Source organism: Sorex fumeus, unplaced genomic scaffold (genome assembly GCF_029834395.1).
Source record: "Sorex fumeus unplaced genomic scaffold, SorFum_2.1 ptg000026l, whole genome shotgun sequence".
NCBI lineage: Eukaryota > Metazoa > Chordata > Mammalia > Eulipotyphla > Soricidae > Sorex > Sorex fumeus.
In genome coordinates this window covers 13,729,978-13,742,442 of record NW_026606083.1, presented here as the reverse complement: position 1 = coordinate 13,742,442, position 12,465 = coordinate 13,729,978, and the positions used below count along the sequence as shown (strand labels likewise).

The window sequence follows — 12,465 nt, the reverse complement described above, 5'->3', positions numbered from 1 at the left end:
GCACGCCCTTCTGTCAGCTCTCGCCATGATCAGGGCCTCTCACTCTCCGGGCGGCTAAGGGGCAGGGGCTGACAGTGCTCCATTGCAGCCTCCCGCGTGTCTAACGGGCACGGGCTGACAGTGCTCTGGGCACCTAACAGGCTCAGGCAGACAGTGCTCCATTACAGCCTCCCAAGCCCCCGTTCCCATGCTCTCTCCAACGCGTTTGTGCATGTTTGCCAGTTCGCGGAGGGTCCGGCGTGGAGCCCCGGGTGGGGGCATTTCTTAGGGCCACACCTGGCCGTGCCCAGGACTCTCACTGAGGGTGCCTTGGGCCCTGTGCTCTCCCCCCGGGTCCCTGAGATCCTGCGCCCCTGACCCCCACCTCTGGGCCCAGCTATTCTGACATGGACCGTCCATGCAGCCCAGGAAAGCGGGGCTGGGCGGACCTGAATGTGGCTCTGTAAGCTGGACCTGTCCCATCAGACTTGTAGGGCGAGGCCCTCAGTGACCGTGTGTGAGGGGCAGGGCATTGCGGGGGTGGGGAGGGGTTACTTCCTGGGTGGGGACTTGACAGAGGGTCTTCGTGGCCCCTGAGGGAACCTTTTTCCCATAAAGGTGAGTTCTGCCTCCTGCCTTCTCGACTCTACCCCCAAGGCCCCTTGGCCCTGTCTGTGATGGCCATGCAGGAGCCTGGTGGCTGGCCCCGGGGGAGCTGCTGGTCCTGGAGGTGACCGCTTCCCCCTGGCCGTCTCAGCCTCCCCCTCGGAGCAGCAGGCCCACATGTCGGGCAGTCTCCGCGCATGTCCCTCTTGGGCTTTCTTCCCTCTGGGCAGTGACACGCATGGCTGTGGTCAGTGGCCAGCTCCTTTGGGCAGGGCAGGGGGCCAGGGTGGGCGGCCAGGCAGCAGGCATGGACCATGTGGAGGTGCCCCCTTCGCCTGCTCAGGGGGCAGACCTGATGCCCCTGTGTTGGGGTGGGGGGCACCACAGGAGATGTTGGTTCCTGCCCCCGCATGTGGCCTCGGTGGGGAGCTTGGTCTGTGGCAGCCCTCAGAAGGCCGGCACCTGAGTGTGAGACAGGGACTCAGTGAACACTGTCTGGGGCTGGATCCACAGGAACTCTGTGAGCACTGTCTGAGGCTGGAATCATAGGAACTCTGTGAGCACTGTCTGAGGCTGGATCCACAGGGACTCGGTGAGCACTGTCTGAGTGCTGGACTGACAGGTACTTGATGAGCACTGCTTGGGTGCTGGATTGATGAATTTGGTGAGCACTGTCTGAGGCTGGATCCACAGGGACTCAGTGAGCACTGTCTGAGTGCTGGACTGACAGGTACTTGGTGAGCACTGTTTGGGTGCTGGATTGACGGACTCAGTGAGCACTGTTTGAGGTGGGAATCACAGGGACTCGGTGAGTACTGTCTGAGGCCGGATTGACGACTCAGTGAGCACTGTCAGAGGTGGGAATCACAGGGACTCGGTGAGCACTGTCTGATACCGGATTGACGGACTCAGTAAGCACTGTCTGAGGCTGGATCGAAGGACTCGGTGAGCACTGCCTGAGAGCTGGATTCCTGCTGGCAGGAGTTGTGCTGAGCAGGCTAGCAGAACACAGGTGTCCTGTGCCCCCCAAAGAGGAGGTCCGCCTTCCTGTGGCTGAGGGTGGGCTCCCCGCTGAGCCCGGTGCAGGTGGCCTCTGCCTGCCCTCTGCGCCTCCTCCCCTTCTCCTGGAGTGGGGAGCATTGGCTGGTCAGAATGGAATTTGGCCTTGAGGCTGCCATTCCAGACTTGTCCACGAGAGGTCACTGTTGACACGGTTTTTAACCTACACCACCCTCCCCATCCCTCCCTCCTCCCCACCAGCCCCAAAATTGCGCCTTAAAGATGAAAAATCAAATTTCTGTTGTCAGAGGGGGGAATATATTTTTTTTGCAAGCCTTCAGCTCTGTCCAGCAGGGAATGTCACAGATGCCATTTACGTGATGCAGCTTTACAGTAATTAAGGTAACACTTTTCCCTGCAGAGGTATGTTAATTTCCTCTCTTGCTTCCCCCAAATTGAAGGGTTCATTTCTCTCATGCATCAGCCTGGGGAGGGTTAGAGCTGCTCTTTCTAAACTTTTTCTCTTCCAGTATCTAATTTGGAAGAAATTTGTTGCCTTTGGTAGCATTTTGTATTGGGTGTATATGAGATTTCTACCCCCCTTCCCGGGTGGAATCAAGTTTAGAATACCTACTGTATCACCAGATTTTAATGAAAAACAACCATGTGGAACTCAGGAGCACGTGAAGCTGGTGCTTCTTTGTCCTGGTGCTTCTAAAAGTCATTTCAAAAGGGGGAAAGAGTGTTGATTGTACGTGATGAGACAGATCACTCTCAGCGTCCAGGAGAAGGACCCCCCGGGCATCGCTCTGGGCTGTCCCCTTCAGTGAGTGCTCAGGGCTTCCTCCTGGCTCTGTACTCCAGGGTCACTCCTGGTAGGGGTTCGAGACACCATCAAGGGTGCCAGAAACTGCACCTGAGTCAGCTCTGTGCCAGGCCAGCACCTCCGCTGTGCGCTCTCTCTCTCTCTCTCTCTCTCTCTCTCTTTCTCTCTCTCTCTCTCTCTCTCTCTCTCTCTCTCTCTCTCTCTCCAGCTCCTGTCCTTTCATTGAAGCTCATTTAATTATTATTTTTTAAAAGCAGTTTCACATAACAGAATCCACGTACAGTAGGGATGGCACTGTAAGTATGGCCACAACATCTTGGATGATGAGACTCAGCCCGCCCGCTCTGAGGGACGCCCTGGGCGCCCAGATGAGAGAAACCATTCATCAGTTTTGCTCCGTGCCAACACTGGGGAGGGGGAGCACTCCTTGTCAACCCCCACTAAGGGGGCGACTCTCTGAATGTCATTGTTTTCTTCTGGTTTCTACGTGGTCATGTTCCACTTGCTGCTCTGCCTGCCCCAGCTGTGACCACGGCAAAGACCGAGTCAGGAAACTTAAGTTTTATGGCGGAGGATTTATTGCTTTTCCCTTTCCAGGCTCTGGCCTCTCAGCTAGAGCTTAGGTAGAAATTTGAAGTCCTGGTGAGCGAGAAGGGACTCGGTACGGCCTCAGCACCCTCAGCAGCCCCTCACAGACAGCGATTGAGCTGCTGTGAGCCTCAGCAGTTCCTCAGATGCCTTAATGTCGGTGGGATGGATAGTGGAGCGCTCAGACCTGGAATTTTAATGACTTCAGCAGCAGATTCCCTCTAAAAAAAATAAAGAAATAATGATTCTGTTCTCCAAGTACACAGGTCCAGTGATAAGAAATAAAATTTAAAAAAAAAATTTTAATTTTTAGGTCACACCAGGTGATGTTCAGGGGTTACTCCTGGCTCTGCATTCAGGAATTACTCCTGGCGGTTCTTGGGGGATCCTATGGGATGCTGGGAATCAAACCACGTGCAAGGTAAACGTCCTCCCCGCTGGACTATTGCTCCAGCCCATATAAGGAATGAAATTAAGCAGGTGTCAACAGCATCATGGGCCGAAGCCCTTTCCTCGGGTGGGGGTGTGGGTGGGTGGGTCGTGGACTGTGGTGGTGAATGAGCAGAGGGACCCTCCGCGTTTCTCCAAGTGACCTTCTGAGCTCTCCCCTCGCCCGTTCCATTCCCTTCTCGTAGATTATTTGTCATGCCGGATGCAGAAGTTCTCCCAAGGCTTGGATGAAATTAAACTACGAGCAGGGGTGAGGGGGGATCTGCAAAATAAATGGTCTCTGTATCATGCATTTATCTTGTGACAATATCAAAACAACTTGCTGTTTGCATTTTAACGGAGCAGCAAAGTGTTTATGATACGAGGCTGTGATCAATAGCTTATTTTTTTTAATTAGTGCCCATTTATCAGTTCGTTACCGGGGCCGTCGTGGGAAAGATGAGATTGGCAAAAATATACAGTGTACTCTGGAGTTTGACAGCTATTAATTAAGCAGTATCCATTAGGCGGTGCCTGGAGTTAGGGTGCCATAAAAAAAAATGGCCTGCAGATGGGAGTTTGTTGTTGGTTTTCCTCCAAGTGAATTATCCTGGGGAGAGTAGATTTGCCCTGGACCCCAGAACGGGCATCTGCGAGGCCAGCGAGAGAGGTCAGGGTGGCTGGCTGGGTCTTGAGGGACCTCTGAGTCCACAGCTGGAGCCCCAGGAACCAACAACCACCTGGTCTGGTTCTACAGGGGTAGAGAGGACAAGAGTCAAGTAAGACTTACCTTGCACACGGCACGGCCTTGCACCCTGGGCCTCTCCAGGAATGAGCCCTGAGCATCACAGGGGTGTGGCCCCCAAACAACAGCAACTATGCACTCCCCCACCCCCTCCCCAGCAAAAAAAAATCCAAATCCTCGAATCCCTTTTCTTGGAGAACTGCACTAGCCCGGAGTCTCAGGATGCTGGTTAAGCCCTGCACTCCCACAGGCGCTGTTTGAAGGGGACAGTTTTGTGGGTGAGTCTCGGGACAGGCCCAGCCTGTGGTTGGGAGCGTGTGGGGTCAGGGGGACCCATCCTTGCTGATCCGTGCATGGGAGGCACAAGCCTTGGAAAGGGATTCTCAGACCTCTCAGACCTAATGAGCCTTCTCTGCTGTTCTCAATAAATGTCTCTGAGGTCATTTGGGGGGTGGTGGTGGGGACGTCATGATGTCGGGGGGCCCCCTGGGTGCTTGATGTGAGCAGGGAGGAGAAAGACGGTCACTTCCTCCTGATCGCCTCTGCCATCAGGGTTACTGATTCTTGACTTGCCTTGCAATAAGGGATTTCAGGTGTAGATGAGCAGTGAAAATTACACAGCTTTTAATTTGGAGGTTTTGAAGGGAAGGAGGAGAGAAAGTGGGAGAGTGGAGAGTATCGTGCTCAAGAGAGAACCCGGGCTTCTCCAAGGGCAGAGAGAGAGAGAGAGAGAGAGAGAGAGAGAGAGAGAGAGAGAGAGAGAGCCCCTATACGTATCCCAGCATTAGACAGGAAAGCATGAAAGTCCACATCTCAAGAGGGGAGGTGTGGGCGACACATGTGCTTGGCCACGTGGGTGCAAGTTGCACATGGGCTCAGACAGTATATGTGTGTCCTCCCTTTGTTCAAGGTGGCCTTTATAGGGTTTCTCCAACCTGCCCTCACGTGGGACTGCTACCTAGTTCCAAGTCCATTGCTAAGGAGGTTACCAGGGGGATTGGGAGTGGTGATGGTCTTTGAAATTCCTTTCTTGGCCTTTTTTTTTTTTCTGCTGGAGCTTCTCTAGGTCTGTTCACTGTAGATGGGTGAGGGTCTTATCAGGCCTTAGTTCCTGTTTTATTCCTGTTTTCTGCAAGGTTGAGTTGCCATTGCTTGAGGGAGGGGCCTTCCCTCTCCTGCCTGCATCACTCAGAGGGGCAGCACAGTGGTCCAGGCCAATTCTGTCAGCAGTGCTGGGGCGTGAACCCAGGGCTTTCCGCAGGCCAGGCCAAGTTGTGCTCCTGTCCCCATGCTTGGAGATGAACTGGAAGCAGCTCTGCACATCCCATAAGACGCTGGCCCTAGTAGAGAGCAGGGTGACAGCTGCCTGTGCTCCCCAGGACGAAAACTCTAACAGCGGCCACACGGTGCTCCCTGACCTTGCCTTGTAAGGGGTCCCTCGCTGGTGTATTTTCCTGCTGACACAATCAGGCAGTTGGGCTGTATCGTCTCGAATCCCACCCGCAGTGCTTGGATGCATCCTCTTCCTCTTCAGGCAGACTGCTGCTCCTCCTCTTCCCCAAGTTGTGGCAGACAGAGCCTTGGCAGAAGTGTCTCTGTGTTTTCAGAGTAGTTTCCAGAGAACCACCCTCGAACCTGTCCATTTGGCACCTCTACAAAGTCAGCTGGAGATGGGGCCAGAGTGACAGCGCAGCGGGGAGGGCGTTTGCCTTGCACGAGGCCAACCCAGGTTCTCTCCCTGGCATCCTATGTGGTCCCCCAAGCACTGTCAGGAGTGGTTCCTGAGTGCAGAGCCAAATGTGACCCCACGGTAGCACTGCCCTCCTGTTGTTCATCGATTTGCTCGAGCGGGCCCAGTAATGTCTCCATTATGAGTCTTGTTACTGTGTTTGGCATATTGAATACACCACAGGGAGCTTGCCAGGCTTTGCTGTGCCAGTGAGATACTCTTGGTAGCTTGCCGGGCTCCCCTACCCTCTGTGCTATCACTCTAGCCCAGATGTGACCCTAAAAGCAAAAAAAAAAAAAAAAAAAAAAGGCAATTGGAGCTTGAAAACCACCACAAACTACCCCCAGGCCATTTCTTAAAGGAGATGGTTGTGATGGTTGTTACTTTATTTATTTTTTACATTTCCAAACTTTTAAAAGAAAGAAAGATTTTTTAATGCAGTATGGAAATCCTTCTGGGGGACTTTCTCAGAATATTCCTTTCCCTCACCTAGTGTATCTGCTTTAAATTTCAGTGTCATGTAAAGTTGAATTTGCCGTCTTGTAACTCCCCTTGTGATGGAAGGTGGACCTGGGGGTGCTTTTCCCATCTCCAGTGGAGCTCCCAGAATGCCCCGCCCCCCACTCTCCTGCGCCCCGTTCTGGCAGGAGCCCACCCTCATCCGTGCCTCCCACCCCCTGTTTGCTTGTCCCCAGGCCCTGCCTCTGTCCCCTCCCCCTGAAGCCCCTCCCAAATGAAAAACTGCTCCCTGGGCGCCCTGCCCAGCTGAGCTGGGTGTCACTTTTAGGACCTGTCAGCCCTCCTGGAGCTTGCTGGGCCCAGCCCTGGATTCCTCCGTGCAGTTCCTACAAGATTCCCTAGACCAGAAAACCAGCTTGTCGGCCTTGGAGGTGCATTGTTACGAAGCACCAGGAAGCACATTTCTGCATGGGTGACTTCACGCACCCAAATCTGCCCTGTTGCTCGATTATCTTCCTGCCCCACACACATATATTCATGTTAAATGATGTTTCCCCTTGATGCTGGAAGAGGAATGCTTTTTTTTTTGTGCTGTGTTAAGTGGGGGTCATCGGTGGCTCACTGTGGACTGACTGCGGTGCAGAGTGGGGGTCCAAGTGGTTCTGCAGCTTGACCCCGGCAGTGCTGAGTGACCCCCACATCCAGGAAGCCCCAACGGGGCCCTCACAGAGATCTTACTCCCCGGTCCTGGTCCTCACGCTCAGCTCCGCGGAGCTCCTTTCCAGTGAGAATTTGTTTTACTGTTTCATAAACTTTATGTTGTTAAGTAACCCTCTCCCTGCTGTAATTCACTGTCTTAGTGGCTGTTTTGGGGGAACTCCCATAAAATGCTCAGAGCTTTGGTCGTTAGTATACGTTTGAACTTCGAGTCCTTATGGCAAGAGATAATCACTTCATTATCCACCTTCGTGTTTCTGGCCAGGAAACAAAGGCCATTAATCACTCTAAGTACGAATAACCTGGGTTTTTTTTTGTTTGCATATAAAATTCTGGAGCATGAGATTATTTGTATGCAAGAAGACAGAGCCGCGTCCTTACGTGAAGTCATTAAAACGGCTTGTAGGCTGCGACTCCCAATTTGCTGAGAGAAATTGGCATTTCTGGGATGCATCTAGACATCCGCTCTCGTGAAGGGTTGGCATTTTCCAGCCCTTGTCACTCGGATGAAAGGGTTTGGGGGTCTGTGGGATATTCCAGACGCGATGCACTTGCCTTTCCTGCAAGGCCCGGGGTGTGACCCCCGAAGCCACATACCTCCCAGGGCACAGCCAGGCATGGACTGGTTCTCCCCCCCCCCACCCCATTGCTGAGTGTGTCCCCTTGGGCCCTGAAGAGCACCCCAGGCCGAGTGTCGCAGACTGGCTGTGAATTCGCCTCCTTCCCTCGCTCTCCCGTCCCTTTGTGGGGCCCTTCCCCCTCCCCCTGCTTGTCCGAATCATGACTCTCTCTCTCTTTGGGGCTCCCACAATTTCCTCTCCACTCTCCTCCAGCCTCGCCCTATGTGCCTCCGCCTTCTCCCTCTCCCCTGGGCAACCTCGTTCAAGGCTGCAGAATCCCGGGACAGCAGGAGGAGGGAGCGGGCGTTTCCCCGGATCACATCACTGGGGGCCGCCTCCCATGTTTAATATAAAGGTGTTGGTGGATCGGGGAGGGGCTGTACATTTCTGCGCCAGCTCCCCAGACTGACACCCTTGGGCACTGGGTGAGTTTGGGGTCCAGAGCGCGGGGTCGGGGTCCTGGCCTTTGGCAGCATCTCCCGCCAGAGTCCCCCTCGACTCACCTGGACGCAATGGACTGTATTTCTTTCCAAAATGGGTGTGGCCCTCCTGCCAGAGCCCCACGTCTGCTTTGTCTTGGTGGTCAGGTGGGTTGGGCGGGTCTGGATTCTTCCAGGCAGTGTGGGGCGGCCCCTGGCTTTGGGGCTGGCTGTGGGGAAAGCCTCCAGGCGCTGAGATGACCGTGGGTGGGTGGGTGCCAGTGTGGAGACCCAGTCCCCGAAGCAGTGTCCTCATGCCCCCCTGCTGCCCGCTCCCCTGGGCACCCCGCACCACAGTGTGGGCATCTGGCTGCACTTCTCGGTCAGTGCCCGCAGCTTCACGGGCAGCAAGTGGCAGCTCTCCACACGGACCCCCCTGGGGCACCCTTCCTTCCAGCCCACCATGTCCGAGGTGGCCACCGACCCTCCCAAGGAGTATGGGTGGGGTGCGGAGGGTGGCGCCCCCAAGCTCCTGTGCATCATTCTCTCCAGTGTGTGTTTCGCTCCGTTTCCCTCTGCCATCAGCCCCCACCTGACCCAGGGGGAGACGGACTTCGGGCCAGATCCACCCTTCCACCTCCTGGAGCTTCAGCATTGGGGCTGCACCCTCTTGCCGGGTAGCGCCAATGATAGGATGTTTCTCTGAAGCAAAATAGTTGCCCCCCCCACACACACACACACAAACCCACCCAAATACCACCCCGACCAGCCACGTCATCCGCTCCTGGAGCCTGTAGGAAATGCTCATTCTCTTGCCCTGTCCCAAGTCTGCTGACTCAGAGACTGGGGTAGCACCAGCCCTTACCCCACAGTCTGTGTTTAAGGACCCCCCCCAGTGGTTCTCATGTCGGAGGCAGGCAGCAAGCACTTGAGAGAATTGGCCAGACTTTCTGCGGCAGCTTCTCTTGGATCTCCCTGATAAGGTACACGCACACACAGCATAGCACACATGCACGTGCACATGCAGGCACACACATGTACACATGTACGCACATGCATACATGTGCACACATACATGCACGTATACGAGTGCACCTACACACATGTGCACACATCCACACACACACATGAACACACCCCCCCACACGCATTTCCACGTAGCCCACATCATGCACAGGCACCACACAGGTGCACCCCTCCCCACATATGTATCTCTCCAGCTCTCAGAAGACGATAGGCCAGACCACCATGGTGAATGAGTAACTTTCCTGTTTCAACTTATCTGTTAGTAAAGAATCAATGTTACCCTTTTCCGTTACTTACTTACTAAAAGTAACAACACTAATGCTAGCTGCCAGAGCCGGCACTTTGCCACTTTCAGCCCTCGCTGGGCTCAGTCCCTGAAGCCACAGAAGCAGACAGGGTACAGGAAGCCCGGATGAGGCTCTCCATGGGACCCACTGCTAAGCCCCCAAGAGAGAGGGCCTCTCCTGTGGAGCCTTCTAGAAACTGTGGGGCTGGTTGCTGAGCCCAGGTCAGCCCTGGGTGCTTGGGGGGGGGGCACCTGGGGGAGTGGGGGGATCGGGATGGGACAGCTTGCAGGAATAGCGCCTCACCCCTGCTACGGAGGGTCTGGGTGGGACTGCTCGCAGGAAGAGTGCCTCACCCTTGCTACTCCGTACAGCTGAGTGCAGGAAAGTGCCGTTAGGGGTTGGCCGCACCTTTGTCCCATTTCTCTAGGCACGCAGGGCCGAGCGTGTCCCCTGGGTCCTCAGCAGAAGGCTGGAGGAGGGGCTGGCCCCGCCCGGCATCAGAGCAGCCGTCATGGGCAGCAGTTCCCCCCCACTGCTCTGTCACCAGCAGTTCTGCATGACCGGGCTCCCTAATTGAGGGGCCTGCTTGTTGCATTATTTAAATCCATGTCATCGGAATTTTTTTTTTTTTTTTTTAGTTTCCCCAACCCAGCTCTTAGAATCCAAGTATGTAAGCCCTGCGGAGGAGTTTAGAGCGACCCTCAGCTGTGCTCGTTTGTCTCTCTCGTGAGGGGGAGGGCTGGCCGGGGAGCTTGCTAGAGGACACACGGCAAGTGCAGGGCAAGTCAAGGAAGACCGAGCTGCCCGTGGAGGGACCAGACGAGGACCCTTGGCCCCGAGTGTCCTGTGCCACTGTCGGGGGGCCACAGACAGGGTTGGAAATGAACGTGCAATGCTCCGTTAGCACACTTGTCAATGTGCTAGGAGAATTTGGTGGCTGCTTTTCAGGATTGCTGAAGCTGTTCCGCTGCTGTTCCCACCATGTGCATTTGGGACTCAGTTTCCACACCCCCTCCCGCCTTGTGCCGTAGCAACCTGGGTGTGTTTTAGCAATGATCATGCATTGACTTGTTTGCCAAGACCCAGACCTGTTTGGCTTTCCAGGACTCTGCTCATCGCCACTAAGGAGCCTCCCTCTTAACTTCCCCAGCGGGCGGTGGGCTGTGGGGCGTCGGAGCTGGGCGTGGAGTGATGGAATGAGTGTCCTCCACTCTCTGAGTGTCAGACCAGAGGGGGAACAGTGGTCCCGTCCAGACAGGTCTTCTGATGCTTATTGTGGCTCGGGGGTGGGGGGTAGGTTCCCTAGCTGGGGAGACTATTAGCTCTGTGGGCTCCCCCCCCTTCCCTGCGAGGATAGCGCCCTTGGCACCAATTCTGCATGCACACCAAAGGGTGGGTAAATTGAATGCTGGGTTATTGTTTGTGTCCACAAAACGAAGCCCTAAATCACATTTAGCATAATTTGTGCTTTTAAATTGGACTGATTTAGCAAGGAGAGTGAAATAATCTCTCATCCTGTCAAAAGGGGCGATACCTTCAGACCGGCCTTTAATTGCATTGGCGGAGTAACTTCGGAGGGCGGCTGCGGTCCTGCCGGCATTATTCTTGCTTTGTGCTTAAGTGGAGCTCATCATTTTCTCAGGGTTGCCCGAACTTTCTTTATTGCTCTTCAAACTAATCCGATGAAGGGAGAGAGAGGAGAGAGAGAGAGAGAGAGAGAGAGAGAGAGAGAGAGAGAGAGAGAGAGAGAGAAGGAGAAGAAGGAGGAGGAGGAGGAGAAGGAGGAGGAGGAGGAAGAGAGAGAAAGGTAGAGGAGAAAGAGAGAAGAGAGACAGAGGAGAGAGGGGAGGGGAAGAGTCAGGGGGAGAGGAAAAAGAGGATAGAGGGGGAGAGAGACAGAAAAGGGTGGAAAGAGAGAGGGAGAGAGAGGAAGAGAAAGGGAGAAAGAAAGAGGGAGAGAGAAGAGAGGGGGAGAGAGACAGAGAGAAGGGGGAAGGAAAGAGAGGGAGAGAGAGAGAGAAGCTGTTAGTGGTGGTGGCTGGAGGGGTGGGGGAGACATGTCTCATTATGTACAGGGAGAGGACAGGTCAGTGACACTCCACAGACCCCTGGGCACAGCCTGAGTCATTGAAGAGCCCTAAAGCAAACCCGGGTCCTTCGCACCAACCCGTGTCCCTGCGTGCAGGGCTCTGGAGGAGGCATTTTGCCCTCTGATCTCAGGCTTCCATGTTCAGTGTTTTCTGGAGGAGATTCTCAGCTTCTTCGGGGATTCTGTTAAAATTTACCCTTTTCCGCTCGGTCCCCACCTGCAGCCACTTGGGCTCCTACTCGGAGCCCTGTCTGGGTCCCCCACCCCCCAGGCCTCGGATTCCGAGGCCCTTATTACTTAGGGCGGGTAGGGTGGTTACCAGGGGCTGGGCCACACCCAGTGGTGTGCAGAGCTGACTCCTGGCTCCGTGCTCAGCGGTCACTCCTGGAGGGGGCTGGGGGGACCCTATGTGTGTGAGGGCTCAGACCTGGGTGGGCGGTGTGCGAGGCAGGCGCCCTACCTGCTGCGGGCCGACCCAACCCTGAGCTGCCCTCTGCCCTGCCCCGGCCCTCCCTCCAGCCCCTCAGTGTCCAGACCTGCCCTGTCCAGCCGCCGACCCTTCTCCTTCATGTTTGGGAGAACTGGAAAGGCTGAGGCCAGACTCGAGTGGACCTGCCCCCTCAACAGTAGAAGCCCTAAGAGTGGCCGCTGGACTGGCCGCCCCCTCTGTAGTAAGGGGGGGCTTCTGCGTGCCCTTTGCCTCTCAGCTCAGCCTGGGGGAGTCCCCCAGGCCCGCTGCCGGGACAGGCGTCAGTGACCGCAGCCAGCACTGAGCACTCCTGTGTCCATCCCTGACCTTGGTTCCCCGAAAGCGGGTTCCAGGAGCCATGGACTAGCTCAGGTGGCCAGGCAGATGCTGGGCAGGTGACGGAGTGCAGGAATGGGACAGGAGGACACTCTGCCGGAAGTTCTGGAACCTGCTCCCAGGAGTTTTGAGAAGAAGCTTT

The 12,465-nt window shown here is 55.4% G+C and overlaps 1 protein-coding gene across 1 annotated transcript in view; it reads left to right on the top strand.

Annotated features, from left to right (window-relative positions):
• Positions 1-12,465, top strand: part of RSU1 (Ras suppressor protein 1) — a 133,342-nt gene that overhangs the window by 12,818 nt on the left and 108,059 nt on the right. The window lies entirely within an intron of this gene.